The 18,109-nt window shown below is 44.3% G+C and overlaps 1 long non-coding RNA gene across 6 annotated transcripts; it reads left to right on the top strand.

Annotated features, from left to right (window-relative positions):
- The first annotated feature begins 4,143 nt into the window (after positions 1-4,143).
- LOC135555917 (uncharacterized) lies at positions 4,144-16,346 on the top strand. 6 transcript variants are annotated; one of them, XR_010457921.1, is made up of 4 exons: positions 4,144-4,162; positions 6,983-7,107; positions 15,334-15,441; positions 16,043-16,346. It is a non-coding gene; the product is annotated as an uncharacterized LOC135555917 (long non-coding RNA). The 6 variants fall into 6 exon arrangements; XR_010457919.1 differs by lacking the exon at positions 4,144-4,162 and adding an exon at positions 4,366-4,384; XR_010457918.1 differs by lacking the exon at positions 4,144-4,162 and adding an exon at positions 4,628-4,732.
- Positions 16,347-18,109: the final 1,763 nt, after the last annotated feature.

The raw sequence follows: 18,109 nt of genomic DNA on the forward strand, positions 1-18,109 counted from the left end.
AATAGAATATTGCACCATAGTAGAGGTTGCCTGGTTATTCTTTAAAAGTGCTTTCCTCACCATCTTAAATAAGCATGCCCCATTCAACAAATGTAGAACTAAGAACAGATATAGCCCTTGGTTCACTCCAGACCTGACTGCCCTTGACCAGCACAAAAACATCCTGTGGCGTATTGCATTATCACTGAATAGCCCCCGTGAAATGCAACTTTTCAGGGGAGTTAGGAACCAATATACACACGCGGTTAGGAAAGCAAAGGCGAGCTTTTTCAAACAGAAATTTGCATCCTGTAGCACAAACTCCAAAAAGTTCTGGGACACTGTAAAGTCCATGGAGAATAAGAGAACCTCCTCCCAACTGCCCACTGCACTGAGGCTAGGAAACATTGTCACCACCGATAAATCCATGATATTTGAGAATTTCAATAAGCATTTTTCTACGGCTGGCCATGCTTTCCACCTGGCTACCCTTACCCCGGTCAACAGCCCTGCATCCCCCACAGCAACTTGCCCAAGCCTCCCCCATTTCTCCTTCACCCAAATCCAGATAGCAGATGTTCTGAAAGAGCTGCAAAATCTGGACCCTTACAAATCAGCCGGGCTAGACAATCTCTTTCTAAAATTATCAGCTGAAATGGTTGCAACCCCTATCACTAGCCTGTTCAACCTCGCTTTCATATCGTCTGAGATCCCGAAAAATTGGAAAGCTGCCGCGGTCATCCCCCATTCATCGACCTGGCCAAGGCTTTCGACTCTGTCAATCACCACATTCTTATCGGCAGACTCAACAGCCTTGGTTTCTCAAATGATTGCCTCGCCTGGTTCACCAACTACTTCTCAGACAGAGTTCAGTGTGTCAAATCGGAGGGCGTGTTGTCCGGACCTCTGACAGTCTCTATGGGGGTGCCACAGGGTTCAATTCTCGGGCCAACTCTCTTTTCTGTATACATCAATGATGTCGCTCTTGCTGCTGGTGATTCTCTGATCCATCTCTACGCAGACGACACCATTCTGTATACTTCTGGTGCTTCTTTGGACACTGTGTTAACTAACCTCCAGACGAGCTTCAATGCCATACAACTCTCCTTCTGTGGCCTCCAATTGCTCTTAAATGCAAGTAAAACTAAATGCATGCTTTTCAACCGATCGCTGCCCACACCTGCTCGCCCGTCCAGCATCACTACTCTGGACGGTTCTGACTTAGAATATGTGGACAACTACAAATACCTAGCTGTCTGGTTAGACTGTAAACTCTCCTTCCAGACTCACATTAAGCATCTCCAATCCAAAATGAAATCTAGAATCGGCTTCCTATTTCACAACAAAGCATCCTTCACTCATGCTACCATAACATGCCCTCGTAAAACTGACTATCCTACCGATCCTTGACATCGGCGATGTCATTTACAAAATATCCTCCAACACTCTACTCAGAAAATTGGATGCAGTCTATCACAATGTCATCCGTTTTGTCACCAAAGCCCCATATACTACCCACCACTGTGACCTTTATGCTCTCGTTGGCTGGCCCTCGCTTCATATTCGTCGCCAAACCCACTGGCTCCAGGTCATATATAAGTCTTTGCTAGGTAAAGCCCCGCCTTATCTCAGCTCACTGGTCACCATAGCAGCACCCACCCATAGCACGCGCTCCAGGAGGTATGGTCACCCACAAAGCCAATTCCTACTTTGGCCGCCTTTCCTTCCAGTTCTCTGCTGCCAATGACTGGAACAAACTGCAAAAATCACTGAAGCTGGAGACTCATATCTCCCTCACTAACTTTAAGCACCAGTTGTCAGAGCAGCTCACAGATCACTGCACCTGTAAATAGCCCATCCAACTACCTCATCCCCATACTGTTATTTATTTTGCTCCTTTGCACCCCAGTATCTCTGCTTGCATACTCATCTTCTGCACATCTATCACTCCAGTGTTTAATTGCTATATTGTAATTATTTTGCCACTATGACCCATTTATTACCTTACTTCCCTTATCCTACCTCATTTGCACACACTGTATATAAGCTTTTTCTATTGTTTTATTGACTGTACGTTTGTTTATTCCATGTGTGACTCTGTGTTGTTGTATGTGTCGCACTGCTTTGCTTTATCCTGGCCAGGTTGCAGTTGTAAATGAGAACTTGTTCTCAACTAGCTTACCTGGTTAAATAAAGGTGAAATAAAATAGAAAAATAAATAATGTGCCAATCTGCAGCATCCCACTTAAAACATTAAACTGGTCCCTTTTTCTCTCTCTTCTTTATTCCCATGTTATAACCAGCAGCACACAGCAATGCTGACCATATTCTGATTTTATTAGGATTTGCATTCAGTAATGCAAGCTGCCTCACTTTTGAGGGGCTGTTGCGTTTTCTTCTCTCAGTAATTATTTGTCCTGTTTTCGAGAAGACCCTCTCAGAGGGAACGGATGTGGCCACTATGCAGAGTCTCCCTGTCATGACTTTAGTAAGCCGTGGGTTGACAGAGGCCTTGTTCTTCCACCAGCTCAGAGGATCTGCAGATCCTCCAAATAGGATTGGCCCTCCATTATGGATGAGGGACTCCTTCGTGCTGCATCCCCAGTTGCTCTCTCGTCAAACAGCATCCTGACAGCAGACATTTGTGGCACTACTACTGGTGCTTCTGCTCTATCTGCTCCCTCTACTTCCTGTTGCCCTGGTGCCTGAGCCAGCTGACTGCTGGGGCTGTCCCTCCCTGCTGCTGAGGTTATTCTTTGAGCCTCATCACTCGCTCTGGCATCACTGAAGGCTAACTTTTTAAACCTGGGTCAAGTGCAGCGGTTTCTGATAGAATGTGATTATATTCCATTCTGTGGAACTTTCTGTCTATTGTTAAACATAGGGTGTCCATCAACTCTGTCACATGTCCTGTGGTTACATTTGCTTCTCTCTGGCGGCTGACTGTGATTCGCTGCAGACCCTTACACAGGAGTATCATTTTTGAGGCTGTCACATAGCTGAAAAGAGAGAACAGTAACTTATTAGTTCAGGTTCATGTTTTGTCTACTGATACTACACTCTCACCTACTGCTCATATACATATATAATACTGGATTAAATAATGATGTAGTAATAACTGATTACTGTACCTCTCTCCACTGATCTCCACAGTGACCTGCTCAAAGGGTTCCAGGACTCTGCACACCTCCACCACCACCTCCCATTCCTCTTGGGTCAGAGCATCAACAGGTGCATTGACAATGGCCAGGGTAGCGATGATGGCGTCCTTTGACTCAAGAAACCGCTGCAACATTTAAATGTTGAATTCCACCTTGTATTTGCAGTCTTGTTTAGGCCTCAGCTCAGGCATCCCCATCTGGCGTTGTGTAGACTAGTTGTTCAGCACCTACTGTGCTCCTGTGGAAGTATTCCACAGCTGCTAACACTTTGTCCACAGTGGGGTTCATCACCTTCAGAGCATCTCTTACAATCAGGTTGATTGTGTGGGCAAGACATGGATGATGGGTCCATTTTAACATTTTCATGGCTTTGGTTATATTAGCTGCATTGTCGCTAACACAACAGAACACTTTTCCATCTACTTGCCATTCTCTTGCCACTCTCAACAGTTCCTCTGCCAAGTTCTCTGAGGTGTGTCTGTCGCTGAACTCAAAGCAGTCCAGAAGACAACCAGACATAAAAAAATCTTCAATGAAGTGACATGTAACCGACATGTAAGAAGTGGTTACCCTTGATGGCCAACAGTCAATGGTAAGGCAAACTGCAGTAGCTTTTTGGACTCTTTCCAGCACTGAAACCTGTGTGCTCTTGTACAGTTGTGCAATAAGTGATTTTGAAAGGGGTTTCCTGCTTGGAACTGTGTACATTGGATTTAGACTATTGCTATAATTTCTAAAACCTCTGTTCTCCACGATCGAAAATGGCTGGAAATCGGTGGCAATCATTTTAGCCAATGCAATATCAATTTGGCTTTGTTTTGCTACAGACATGGACTTTGGTATAAACTGATCCATAGAAGACTGTGTTGCTGTGGGTCGCGGAGTAGGTCGACTTGACTGAGTGGATACATCTCCACGTGTGGAGGTGCTGGCTCCACCACTATCACTAGAAGGACCGCTAGTTTCTTGAAGCTCCACTACAGCTCGCTCCACAGTTGGGTGCACAGTTCACATATGCTGGTGTAGGTTGTACATAGAACCGGCTTTATATGAGAATATGTTTTGGAAAATTCTACACTGTGCTCTAACATTGTCTACATTATTAGAATGCATCCAAATGCTACTGTGCTTCCGACTCATTTTCCAGCTGGTTTTTCACAGCTGTCCTTCCTCTCTCTCCTCGGCTGCTTAGTGTGTGACTGTGAGTGAGTTGGCTCGGTGTGTCTGATTGACAGGAACAACAGGTGAGGCTGTTATTCTGAGCAGACAGTCAGAAAGAATGTGTGTGCACTTGAGCATTTAGGCCTATATAATTGTTGTTGTTTTTTCGTTCTTTGAATTCGTTAATTCTATTCATTTAAATATTTTGATTATTCATAAAAAAATATATATTTTAAAAAATAGATTCGGCTCTTCTTCGGCTCTTCTGATATGCGAGCCGGCTCCCAACGTACAAGAGCTGGCTCTTAGAGCTGACTCGTACGCGAACGACCCATCACTACTTTTAATTGGTTGCTAGTGTGTTGAGGGGATGAGGTAGCCTATAAAGCAAAGCCGATAGCGTTTGTTGAAACAGACAACAGGGGGATCAGGTAAGACATCCTGGTTGAGAAATGTTTGCGGTTTAACCTGTTTTACTGAAATACATTTAACATTTACATTTAAGTCATTTAGCAGACGCTCTTATCCAGAGCGACTTACAAATATACACACGTACGCCCTAGACTTGAGATTTATTCGCCATTCCTCTTTTTTGAGTCGCGAATATTTCGGTAAAAAACAACTGTTAACTGGACTGTTTGCAAAAGGGTTACCTGTGCTCCATGTGCCACATTCCTGTGTTTAGGCTTTTGGTTTGTGACTGGTCGCAATGACAGCTGCCAAAATGCAAATACTTGACAGTAAATGTATTAAATATGCGTTTCGAATTGTGTAGTAGCCTACATAGAGTCAATGCTATTAGCCTTTGTATACTTAACACGATTGTGGTTTTTGCTTAGCAGAATGTGCACACCCCGTGCAAAAATTATTTTTAGCTGTATGTCCTCGGAGTGTAGTGTGTTTGAATTAATTACGATAGTTATTGAAAAAATATGAACAACTAAAAAAATATTAAGGGTTTCACAACAACGAAAAGTGACATGACAAATACAGAGTAATATAATGACAGTTTTATGAAAGTTTACCACGGAGTTTGAACACGAACTGAAATTAATTTCCGTAGTCTCCCCCAACCCTGTACATGTGTAGTCTACTTTGATGTAGGCTACTCATCTGGATTTATTGCGCATCCTTGCCCAGGCTCGATTAATATTAAATGGGTTCGTAACCGTTCATGGTTGGGGAGAAAATGTTTTGGTTACTTAATGTTCTATAAACACGTGGATGGTTACTGAACATTGGCTATCAAACTATGGCACTGACTTCTGCCGGTAGCCTTTGAAGATAACAACTTGTATGACGGTTGTATGTCCGTGCCCTTGAGAACCCTATAGATCTGTTCATGCAAGGGCACGAATTGGGCCTGACTGACACTGCCGCCTTTGCCGAGGAAATTGGGAGCGTTCGAGGAGATCGCTTTTGTCTGGTCGGGGACCGTCGTTGGTCACCGCTTTTAAGTGTGTTGACAAGTGGACTGCATGAGCTTTACAGAAATCATATGATCAAAGGTCATGAAGATGTGACTGCAAGTTTCTGCACTTCATCCTGCATCCGTCACCTGCATTGTGGGAGGCTTTATTGTCAACCAATCATTAGGATGTTTGTTTGACCTAAGCCAACGTGACCAAAGACAAGACTGAAACAGGAACCAACTTCACGTAGGCTATACAGTGGAATAATATATACAAATCAATGTGATAGCTCAGTCTCTCTCTGTCATTGATTGTACAATGCACACGCATACCAGTTCAGTTTGTGAGTGTGTGATGTGGCGGTTGGAGCCATGTTTATTTCGACATTATAGAGAACAATGATCTGAGCCTTGCTGGTTGAAAACCACATTAGTGTCTGACTGTCGTATTTCTCACATGCACCTCCCTGACTTCACTCCTCTTTTCTCTGCAGTCGGTTGCTTTCGCTTTACCACTCAAACACGCCCATTATGTTCCATAGCCGAAACATGCTTGATTTAAAAAAAAAACTCCTGTATGGACTACTGACTAGTAGTTATAATATTCATGTTTTGATTTTTTTTTTTTAAGTTTAGCTATAGGTTAATTGTAGGAGTCGTGTTTTGCTTACCAACTGAGGTATACGTTATCCATCATTATTTGGGGTGACATTTTCGGGCATTTACTACAGTGGGCGCGTCATTTCTTAAACAGGCCAGTAGGTGGCACTCGTCCATGGGTCGTGCAGGGATCCTTTCGTTTTGATGGATTTAAAAATGTTTCCTTCTGCTGCGCTCAGCGCTCCATATTCGTGTGCGCGCACGGGCCCCAAAACGTGCGTATCTGTGGCGAAGTGCGCGCAAAATATCACTTTTGCTTTGTCCGCTGCTTTAATAGACGGTTGTCGGTATGGGTTGCCAACTGCCACATCGTTGGTGAATGAATTTTAGGCCTACATGAACATTAAGGGTATCCATCTGGCATTTCATGATATTTGAAGAGTCGTTTTTAGTCTATTGAACTATTCTCTACTCCATCTTTCCACTTGATTTATTTTCCCGATGAACTTTGTCTGGGTCACTGAGCTGCCCCTTATTTTCACATGTGTCCTGCCCGTTACTTTTTCTCCCCTCCCCTCATGTGTTCACTTGCCCCTCCCACTAACACGCTCCTCTGCTCTCTTCTCTCCTCTCACTCTCTTCCTCTCTCTCTGGAACACTCAACCCACAGGCGTACAGAGGAGACACTCCCACACACAGCAACTCTACAGACATGTCAGACTCCGAGACCGCCGCTCCCGCTGAGGCCCCCGTCCCTGCCGCATGTGCAAGCATCAAGGCAGACCTGGACAAATGGTGAGTGTCCGTACGGACAGATGTGGTTTTCTCTGTTCGTGTCCTCTATTGCCACCGGGACCAACGTCTCCGGGATGTCCATCCAATGAGTTGGAAGCCATGGATGGACATGGCAATGCCGCAGTGCTTCAAGTGCATTTCACTTGGAGGTTCCCAATGTATCCAAGTGGATTTCAGTGTCGAATTGTGTTTATTTGAAGCGGCTAGTGGAATCCCCCCCCCCCCTTGCAGGTTTAGAGATAGGCTAAAGTGGTGCATGATGAGCAGATGTCGTGTGGCGTCCTTGTGTTGCGCCATGATAAAATGGTGGAACAGTTGAGTAATTCAATGCATGGTGATGGAAGAATTCTAATGTTCTAAATGTAACTGAATTTAAATTGTGGTTAGGAGGGGGGGGTCCTATTGTAGTGTAATGGGGGGTCCGCACGTAGGGGTCTTGGGGGTCAAAGCACGGCAGTCTCTCTCGCACACGCCTGATCGAAGGCAGGGAATTTGCCTACGTCATGTTCTCTCCCGCTCGCTGCCCCACTCCACCCCCCTCGTTATGTTGCCATGTCTGTCCCCGCTCAGCTTCCCTGGCCTTGCTGTGTCAACAGTGCGCTGAGTGAGCGTTAGCCGTCGCTAACTCACTGCTTCATTGTCCCGACAGGTGTGCGCACACCCGTCCCCCCCCCGTCCTCCCTCTGCAAGATTAGTGCAGAGTGAGATTATTGCTGGTTTTATCTCTAGAAATGTGTAGACACAGGAAACCCGGGTGTTTGTGTGAGGGCTCAATGACAGTGCAATGTCAAAGCCCGGTTCGATGGCTGATGTAACGTGTCTACTCTAGCCTTCAGCTGTTTTCAACTCTGTCAATCTTCACATTGACATTGCACCAAAACCAAAATGCATCTTGACCCTTGGTGTTGTATTTTGATGTGTTGTTGCAGGGTTTGGAGCTAGGATAGGCTAGGCTAGGATAGGCTAGGGCCTGGAGTGTCTCAGGCTATATAGGCCAGATAAGTCCTGCCCGATGGGTGTGAGGGATGAGATAAGGGTTTAGGGGGTGGTAGGTTGCAGGGCATGCTCGGGATGGGCTAGGTTGGCTGCTGGATGTAACGTTTTGTTTTAGTAACATTTTCAGTGGGCCTAAGCGGTCTTGAGTCATGGTGAATTGAATGTCCTTGCATTAAGTTCCCTGTGTTTATGGTATGGCACCTTTTATGAATGGAGGGTAGTGTTGATGCACGTTGTAGGCCTTTACTATAGTTCACTTTGCTTCAAGTGCCCTTTTAACTCAGCATTTATACTTTTTTAATTTGTACATTTTGCATTAGATAATAGATTAAGGATTTCTCAACACTTGGGTCAAGGGCATATATTGCAATTTCTTTTTATAATTATTATACTTTTTTTGTAGTGTACAGCACTTTGGTCTATGTCACAATAAATCACATCTACTTTGAAAATGAGTCAAGGGCCCTGTGCTGTGTTGGCGCAATTTTCAGGGCACTTTGTTAATCCTACAGGCAACGGTTGTACTGCTAACCTACAGGCCGGGGGTTCTACTGTTTACCTCACGGTCCTTGGGGCTTTTTGTCATCGACGAGCCAAAACGGTACTGTATCCTGTAACCTGGCCCACGTGACGGCAGTGGACCTGCTGAAGGCAGCGTAGCTAGCTGTACCAGAGGGCTGACTGAGTAATGTATACCAGGACGATGTATTTCGAGCTTCCACTCGTGAATCCTAAATAGTCACGCATGGATTGGTGTGTAAACGTCCAGGATACCTTGTCCCCGGTCCTATGACCATAGATCATAATCATGTTGCCGACTTCCCTTGGAACTTGCAAACGTACTGTATAAACTTATATGCACAGCTAACTGCGGCCATCTTGGCTGGCTTGACGTGCCCAAGACATGTCACCTAGAAAGACATGGATTAGTTGGAGGGGTCACCTTGACAGCTTCAAACTAAAAAAAAATCATGTTGTTGGGTACACCTGCATAATCCTCGGTTATCCAGAAGTAAACATGCCTTAGGGTCTAGGGGTCAGTTTGGCACTGGGCCAAACAAGTTCCCTGGAAAGTACTTTGAGCTCAGTTTGCTTCCCCCGGCCTTAACATTCTAGAACCTGTATTGGCTGACCTTTGAACCTGGTATTTGTGTGTGTTTTGTAGGGCCTTTACTGACCTCCCTGTTACCCGCGGTATGTAGTGCATCTCATAGTCAGGACATGGAGACCTAGAAGTTAGCCGTGTAAATGTGTGACTCGGATAACTAACGGCCCCCTTTAAACATTAAATCAAATCAAATGTATTTATATAGCCCTTCGTACATCAGCTGATATCTCAAAGTGCTGTACATTAAAATGTTGCAGGATGTCTGCTACCTGTATGGGTCCTGCTGTGTACTTTGAAATGTGGTTCTGTGGTAACTTCGGTAGTCTTCCTTAACTGTGTGTAACCTGTAAGCCAACACTCTAGCCTTCCACACAGACCCTGGCCGATGGCTTGTATGTAGACGTGTGTGCTTGCTCTGCTTGACAGAAAGTATGGTTTACGTGGATGGTATGCAATTCGAGACCCCGTCGCTTCAACAGGGTTCCAGCTGGAAACCGACCAAGTCATTCGCAGTTAGTTTTCTTTAGTTTTATCACAGCTTTGATCTTTCTTCTCCTCCTGCTCCGTCGATAATTATTCTGTCCCAGATTACACCCTATTCCCTACATAGTGCATTACTTTTGACCAGAGCCCAGTGAACCATTTGAGACAATGTTTTGTGTTGGTACTAGAATGATATCCCTGTCATTGTGGGCATTCCCTTAGTTCCCTCCATAGTTGTTCACTCGCAGGCGTCCCAATGCCATTGAACTCTTCACCGTGTAGTGACTTTCGCAACCCAAACTGTTGCAAATACCCTGACTCTGCTTGCACTTAATGCAAGAGAAGTGACACAATTTCCCTAGTTTAATATTGCCTGCTGACATGCATTTATTTTAACTAAATATGGTTTATAGGTTTAAAAATATATACTTCTGTGTATTGATTTTAAGAAAGGCATTGATGTTTATGGTTCGGTACATTTGTGCAACGAATGTGCTTTTTTCGCAAATGCACTTTTGTTAAATCATCACCCATTTGGATAAGTAGGCTGTGATTTGATAAATTAACAGGCACCTCATTTATTATATGCAACACAGGACAAGGTAGTTAACTACACATGGTTGATATTACTAGTTTAACTAGTGATTATGTTAAGATTGATTTATTTTTTATAAAGATAAGTTTAACGCTAGCTAGCAACTTACCTTGGCTCATTGCAGCCACAAGGTCCTTCTGATGCTGCACTCGTGTAACAGGTGGTCAGCCTACCACTCAGTTTCCTCATTGATTGCAATGTAATCGGCCATAATCGGCGTCCAAAAACACAGATGACTGATTTTTATGAAAACTTGAAATCGGCCCTAATTAGTTGAGTTCTAGTCCAAACCAATGCTTTTTTTAGTCTGAGTTCTGCAAACTTGATTGATACTCAGAATTGAGCAGGAGTTCCTTTGGGATACTAACAAGGGAAAGATGTAGTGAAGTGGTTGAGGCTCTATACAAATTTGACAGTCAAAAGATGGGGACTTTAAATAGGCCTATGGTACGTCAAGGGAACTGAAGCCTACTGTTCAGATGGGTTAAATGGAAATTGAAATCTGGATACTGACTAGGTATATAACCTCTTACATAGCCTTAATATTATTAACTCTGGCAGAATTAAGCATTTTCTGCAGTTAAATGATACACCAAATGTAGGAAAAATATATACTAGTTAACAGAAGTGGAGAAATATGATTTTTTTATTTTAGCTTCTTGAGAGAATGTGTTAGATACAGTCTGTAGAGATACGGTTTTTATCAGCATCATAAAAGCTGATTGAAATACTAATCACATAAAATATGCATCCAAGCCTGAACTGAAATCTTATCAGAAACATGTTGGGTTGTTTTCACCGCTTTCTACACTAAACAAAAATATTATCAGAACATGTCAATTGCTGGTTTTGTTCCCCAAAAGCTGATTTTAAACAGCATGGTCATTACACAGGTGCACCTTGTGCTGGGGACAATAAAAGGCCACTCTACAATGTGCAGTTTTGTCACAACACAATGCCATAGATGTTTTGAGGGAGTGAACAATTGGCTTTCTGGCTGCAGAAATGTCCACCAGAGCTGTTGGCAGAGAGTTGATTGTTAATTTCTCTACCATAAGCTGCCTATTCAACTACGTTTTAGGGAATTTGTTAGTACGTACAACCGGCCCCACATCCGCAGATCATGTGTATGGTGTCGTGTGGGCGAGAGGTTTGCTGATGTCAACATTGTGAATAGAGTGCCCTGTGGTGGTGGGGTCATGGTATTGGGCAGGCATAAGCTGCGGAAAACTAACACAATTTGCATTTTCTAGATTGGTAATATGAATGCACAAAAATACCGCGATGAGATACTGAGGCCCATTTTTAAAAGAAGTTATCTGTAACTAACAGATGCATATCTGTATTCCCAGTCATGTGAAAGCCGTAGATTGGGGCCTAATGAATTTATTTCAATTGACTGATTTTCCTCATGAACTGAAACTCAGTAGAATCTTTGAAATTGTTACATGTTTCATTTATATTTTGGTTCAGTATTTTCTCTTGAAACCGATCAATCTTTCACTTATTTTTTATTGTATTTTCTCCCCGGTCCCTAAACATCTTTGCTCTGCAAAAGATGCAGAGATTACAGAACTTTACCAATGACAACCAGATTAAAGCATTGATTTATGACATTCTGGTGGACAAGGATTTATTTAGTCTTTTAGGGTAACATACAGCTGAAGTTGGAAGTTTACATATACCTTAGCCAAACACCTTAGCCAAATACATTTAAACTCAGTTTTTCACAATTCCTGGCATTTAATCAAATAAAAATTCCCTGTCTTAGGTCAGTTAGGATCACCACTTTATTTTAAGAATGTGAGATGTCAGAATAATAGTAGAGAGAATTACTTATTTCAGCTTTTATTTCTTTCATCACATTCCAAATGAGTCAGAAGTTTACATACACTCAATTAATATTTGGTAGCATTGCCTTTAAATTGTTTAACTTGGGTCAAATGTTTCGGGTAGCCTTCCACGAGCTTCCCACAATAAGTTGGGTGATTTTTGTCCCATTCTTCCTGACAGCTGGTGTAACTGAGTCAGGTTTGTAGGCCTCCTTGCTCGGCACACACTTTTTCAGTTCTGCCCACAAATTTCTATGGAATTGAGGTCAGGGCTTTGATGGCCACTCCAATACCTTGACTTTGTTATCCTTAAGCCATTTTGGAAGTATGCTTGGGGTCATTGTCCATTTGGAAGACCCATTTGCGACCAAGCTTTAACTTCCTGATTTGAGATGTTGCTTCGATATATCCATATAATGTTCCTCCCTCATGAAGCCATCTATTTTGTGAAGTGCACCAATCTCTCCTGCAGCAAAGCACCCCCACAACAACATGCTGCCACCCCCGTGCTTCACGGTTGGGATGGTGTTCTTCGGGTTGCAAGCCTCCCCCTTTTTCCTCCAAACACAACGATGGTCATTATGGCCAAACAGTTCTATTTTTGTTTCATCAGACCACAGGACCTTTCTCCAAAAAGTACGATCTTTGTCCCCATGTGCAGTTGCAAACCGTAGTCTGGCTTTTTTATGGCGGTTTTGGTGTAGTGGTTTCTTCCTTGCTTAGCTGCCTTTCAGGTTACGTTGATATAGGACAAATTTTTACTGTGGATATAGATACTTTTGTACATGTTTCCTCCAGCATCTTCACAAGGTCCTTTGCTGTTGTTCTGGGATTGATTTGCACTTTTCAGACCAAATTACATTAATCTCTAGGAGACAGACGCATCACCTACCTGAGCGGTATGACAACTGCGTGGCCCCATGGTGTTTATACTTGCGTACTATTGTTTGTACAGATGAACGTGGTACCTTCAGGTGTTTGGAAATTGGTCCCAAGGATTAACCAGACTTGTGAAGATGTACAATTTGTTTTCTGAGGTTTTGGCTGATTTCTTTTGATTTTCCCATGATGTCAAGCAAAAAAGCACTGAGTTTGAAGGTAGGCCTTGAAATGCATCCACAGGTACACCTCCAATTGACTCAAATGATGTCAATTAGCCTATCAGAAGCTTCTAAAGCCATGACATCTTTTTCTGGAATTTTCCAAGCTGTTTAAAGGCAGTCAACTTAGTGTATGTAAACTTCTGACCCACTGGAATTGTGATACAGTGAAATAATCTGTCTAAACAATTGTTGGAAAAACTACTCTCCTAATCGACTTGCCAAAACTACAGTTTGTTAACAAGAAATTTGTGGAGTGGCTGAAGAATAAGTTTTAATGACTTCCGTCTTCAACTGTTTAATGACAGAAGAGAAGCTGCATGTATCTAATTACAGACAAGTTGATTAATAAATAGTCTACCAAAATGTTGGAAATTATAAGCAGAAACATATCTAAATCGAACGGGTTATTAGCAATGGCTAATAAACAAACCGCTCAACCATGCATAACTAGTGGCCGGCTGACAGACCTAAATAATTCACATCTTAATTTCATGATTGTAAAGGCAGTGTTTCCACCAGTCCAACCACCTGATCGGTCATCTTCCTTCCATACAAACCCAGCCCTTGCCACCCTATCCTACCCTCTTTAACTTGCTCTGTGATGCGCCCTAACGTGGTCGGTGCCCATTGCCATGCCAACATGGGGGCGATGCCCTAACGTGACTGATGCCCCCCATCCCCCTCACGTTGTGTGATCGCTATCACGGTGATGTCACCATTCGCTGCCTTTGCAACCTCTATGATGCCCAGAGATAACACTCTGCGGCAGATGACTCTTGCATGTTGTCCACTCAATCCCAAGATTTTAACTTGAAACTAATACTTTTTTTTATGTACAGTATATTCAAACCCCAAAAGTTATCCCCTTGGTTCATTCACAAAGGATTCCCCCAATCATTTGTGTGGAGCTGAAGCCGGACAGAGAGGAGAATTCTGTTCTGTTCAGGCAGCATTACATAACGAATCTTAATTGGTTTGGTTGGTTGACGAGGCCCCGGGCTATACTTGTGGGGCACCCACAAATGGCAGAAGGAATGTGTTTCTATCCATCCCGCTTTCCCTTCCCTCCCTCATTACAGTTCAATGTAATTTCATTATTAAAATGGCTGCCTGTTTTGGGTTTATCCCCCCCCTGCTTCTCATAGTAGGTTTGGTCCAGCCATATCTGTTTTTGCACTTCCTCTGTGGTAAAAGCAGGGGGTGTCTATGGTGGATGGATTATCTGGCCACACAGCCTCAGGGCCAGGTCCTCTGCTGCTGCTGTTGGGTCATCTCTGCTGCCTCTGCATCACTTCCCACCCTCCCCCCATGCCTCTGCCAAACGCACACATGTACTCTTATGCATTCAGTGACTTGACAGACACACTACACTACCCCCCTCTAGCAACCGGCTGCATAAACCTTTTTAATCTGCAGAAACCAGCTGTGAGTTACATCATAGAGATCAGCCCAGTGACAAGGGGATGGGGTGGGAGGGGGCATGGAACCGGGGGAGGGGGGGGCACCCTGAAATGCACCCTGGTGAATGGTGAGGTAGTGTGGGGTTGCAGAAAGCCATGTCAATCCATCCCCTCCTGCCGTCTCTGACCATTGCCCTCCTACCCGTACTTTTCGTCTGATGTCCGCCCTCCCTCACAGATTGGTTTCTCTCTCTCTTGCTACTGCCGCCCTTCTCTCTTCCCTCGCTCCCTTTCGCCCCATCACCCTAATGCGTTGTGTCAGTGTCTGCCTGCAGTTTGGTGCTGAGTTCCTGAAATAATCTCCCTCAACCAGTCTGCCAACAGTCTCTACCTATGTAACCAGTTCACTCCTCCTTTCAGTGAGGGTGTTTGTCTGTATGACCAGTCTGACTTGGTTCAATCTGAGGAATGCCAACATTGTTTAGAAAAGGTCATACTGGGACAGGGTAGGACCAGGACACTTCAGGGCTGACTGCTTGACGCCAAAACATTTTTAGTTGAATTGACAGGGATCATTTGGTGCTGAGCTCGATGCCAACCTATCTAAGTGCTTCAAAGATCTCTGTCAAACTGTTACTAGCATTGGAGGAGAGGATCCAAGGTCCCCCACCTCAGAGGTCCTAACCATGTGTTTGTGTTCTCTCTGCAGTGTGAAGGAGGGCGGTGACTGTAAGGATCTGATGGAGGCGTTTGCAGCCTGTCTGAAGAGTGCGGCGGAGGCGTCGTGAGGAGAGGAGGAGCTAGGCTCACAGGAAATGTAAGTTCACATGCAGGGTCGCTATGTCCTGATAAGACTCCTAAAACAAAAGCCAACCTTTGTCCAGTAATGGACTTTCTGTCATGCCACAGGAAATGCTTCGCTGAATATTGGGGCACACTCATGGAATGTGAATTGAATATCACAGAGAGGCTGTTGCCTACATACAGATTTGAAATCATTGGCCACTTTAATAAATGGATCACTAATCACTTTAACAATGTTTATATATCTTGCATTACTCATCTCATATGTATATACTGTATTTTATACCATCTACTGCATCTTGCCTTTGCCGCTCTGTCATTGCTCGTCCATATATTTATATATATATATTCTTATTCCATTCCTTTACTTAGATTTGTGTGTATTAGGTAGTTGTTGTCGGAACTAGAAGCACAAGCATTTCGCTACACTCGCAATAACATCTGCTAACCATGTGTATGTGACCAATAAAATTTGATTTGAATAGCCTGCAGGACCTGGCTTATGGTGTGCCAGCCAGTCTATCCACTCTAGCCAGGAAGGCAGATGTCAAGCCAGTATGACTGAAACTAATTTCTCTCCCTCTCTTTTCTGTTCCTGCACACTTTCTCTCCAGGTCCACTGCATTGAGTCCTCCATGTTTACCAGTATTCCCTTCTGCACAACGAGCACTGGGCTGAATGATACTGGCGGTGCTCGGCGCCTGGCAGAAACCCTCCACCTCTTACCTACATCCCCCCCCCCCCCCCCCCCCCAGCTTAAATGGTGTCTTCCGATTTGTATCCTCTGCTCCCACCCGTGGCTGAGTAAATCCATTGGTAGACAATTCCCAGATAGCCCATGGGTTTTATGTAAGTTGTCCACATGAGATGCATACATTTTAAATGGAATAATAAAGTCTAAATGAAATTGGTATAACATTTTGCGTCTTGCTTTCTCCTTTTTAAATGATGTGAAATGTCATTCTGGTTTCTTTGAACAGTTTTGTAACCTCAACAGACAGGTTGGTTGTTGCGCAACAAAAGCGACGCTTGCGAAACTATGGGGCGAAACAGACTTTGTTGGCTTAGATTGTTGGCATGGAAACTGTTTCGCCGCCAATGTTTATTGAAAACCTAATGTGCACAATGTCTCTTAAATACATCGTTACAGTTGCTGGTTAGCTAGCTAGCGAATTTGAGCCACATTAGCATAGACGTGATATCAGTCAAAACAAGACCACGGTAATCCAGAACTAGGTGAAACGAGCCACTGACGATTCCCTCCCCATGGCAGCTTCTTGTCATAGTCACGACACACAGACTTCTTCCCCATTGAAGCGTGCTCGTCGTTATCCTGACGTTGTCGGCTAGCCCGTCTCTACAGTTTCATGTTCTGAATTGGGCTATGGCTTTGGGTTTTTAGACCTGTTGCAGACCAGGGCCCTTATTTATAAAGCTTCTCAGGAGTGCTGATCTAGGATCAGTTTAGCCTTTTTAGCGCCTAATGAACAAGATTAGAGGGGGACATGATCCTACATCACAACTCCTACTCTGAGGTGCTTCATGAATTACGGGCTCAGACCATCAAAAGCTGGTGAATGTGTCTAATTTGAAGACGTCGTCGCTCTTTGCACTTCTTACTTCAAGATTCAACTCTTTAATCCGAAAGCGTTTGAACCTGGGACTATTCTGTCTCTTTGTAATGGGTTTAAAGGACCAGGAGATATAAACCCTTAATTTGACTACTGCAGTTAAGCCTTAATCTGTCAAATGCGACTCATGCACTCTTAATTCTCACGGATTACATGAACGCACTCTGAACTAGGCACACAGCGCCTGCATCCCCATTTTCCACCAAACTGTACACTTGCTCTTTCTCGTATGGATTGAACATTTACATTTAAGTAATTTAGCAGACGCTCTTATCCAGAGCGACTTACAAATTGGTGAATTCACCTTCTGACATCCAGTGGAACAGCCACTTTACAATAGTGCATCTAAATCATTAAGGGGGGGGGTGGTGAGAAGGATTACTTATCCTATCCTAGGTATTCCTTGAAGAGGTGGGGTTTCAGGTGTCTCCGGAAGGTGGTGATTGACTCCGCTGTCCAGGCGTCGTGAGGGAGTTTGTTCCACCATTGGGGGGCCAGAGCAGCGAACAGTTTTGACTGGGCTGAGCGGGAACTGTACTTCCTCAATGGTAGGGAGGCGAGCAGGCCAGAGGTGGATGAACGCAGTGTCCTTGTTTGGGTGTAGGGCCTGATCAGAGCCTGGAGGTACTGCGGTGCCGTTCCCCTCACAGCTCCGTAGGCAAGCACCATGGTCTTGTAGCGGATGCGAGCTTCAACTGGAAGCCAGTGGAGAGAGCGGAGGAGCGGGGTGACGTGAGAGAACTTGGGAAGGTTGAACACCAGACGGGCTGCGGCGTTCTGGATGAGTTGTAGGGGTTTAATGGCACAGGCAGGGAGCCCAGCCAACAGCGAGTTGCAGTAATCCAGACGGGAGATGACAAGTGCCTGGATTAGGACCTGCGCCGCTTCCTGTGTGAGGCAGGGTCGTACTCTGCGGATGTTGTAGAGCATGAACCTACAGGAACGGGCCACCGCCATGATGTTGGTTGAGAACGACAGGGTGTTGTCCAGGATCACGCCAAGGTTCTTAGCGCTCTGGGAGGAGGACACAATGGAGTTGTCAACCGTGAT

This window comes from Oncorhynchus masou, chromosome 15, assembly GCF_036934945.1.
Source record: "Oncorhynchus masou masou isolate Uvic2021 chromosome 15, UVic_Omas_1.1, whole genome shotgun sequence".
NCBI lineage: Eukaryota > Metazoa > Chordata > Actinopteri > Salmoniformes > Salmonidae > Oncorhynchus > Oncorhynchus masou.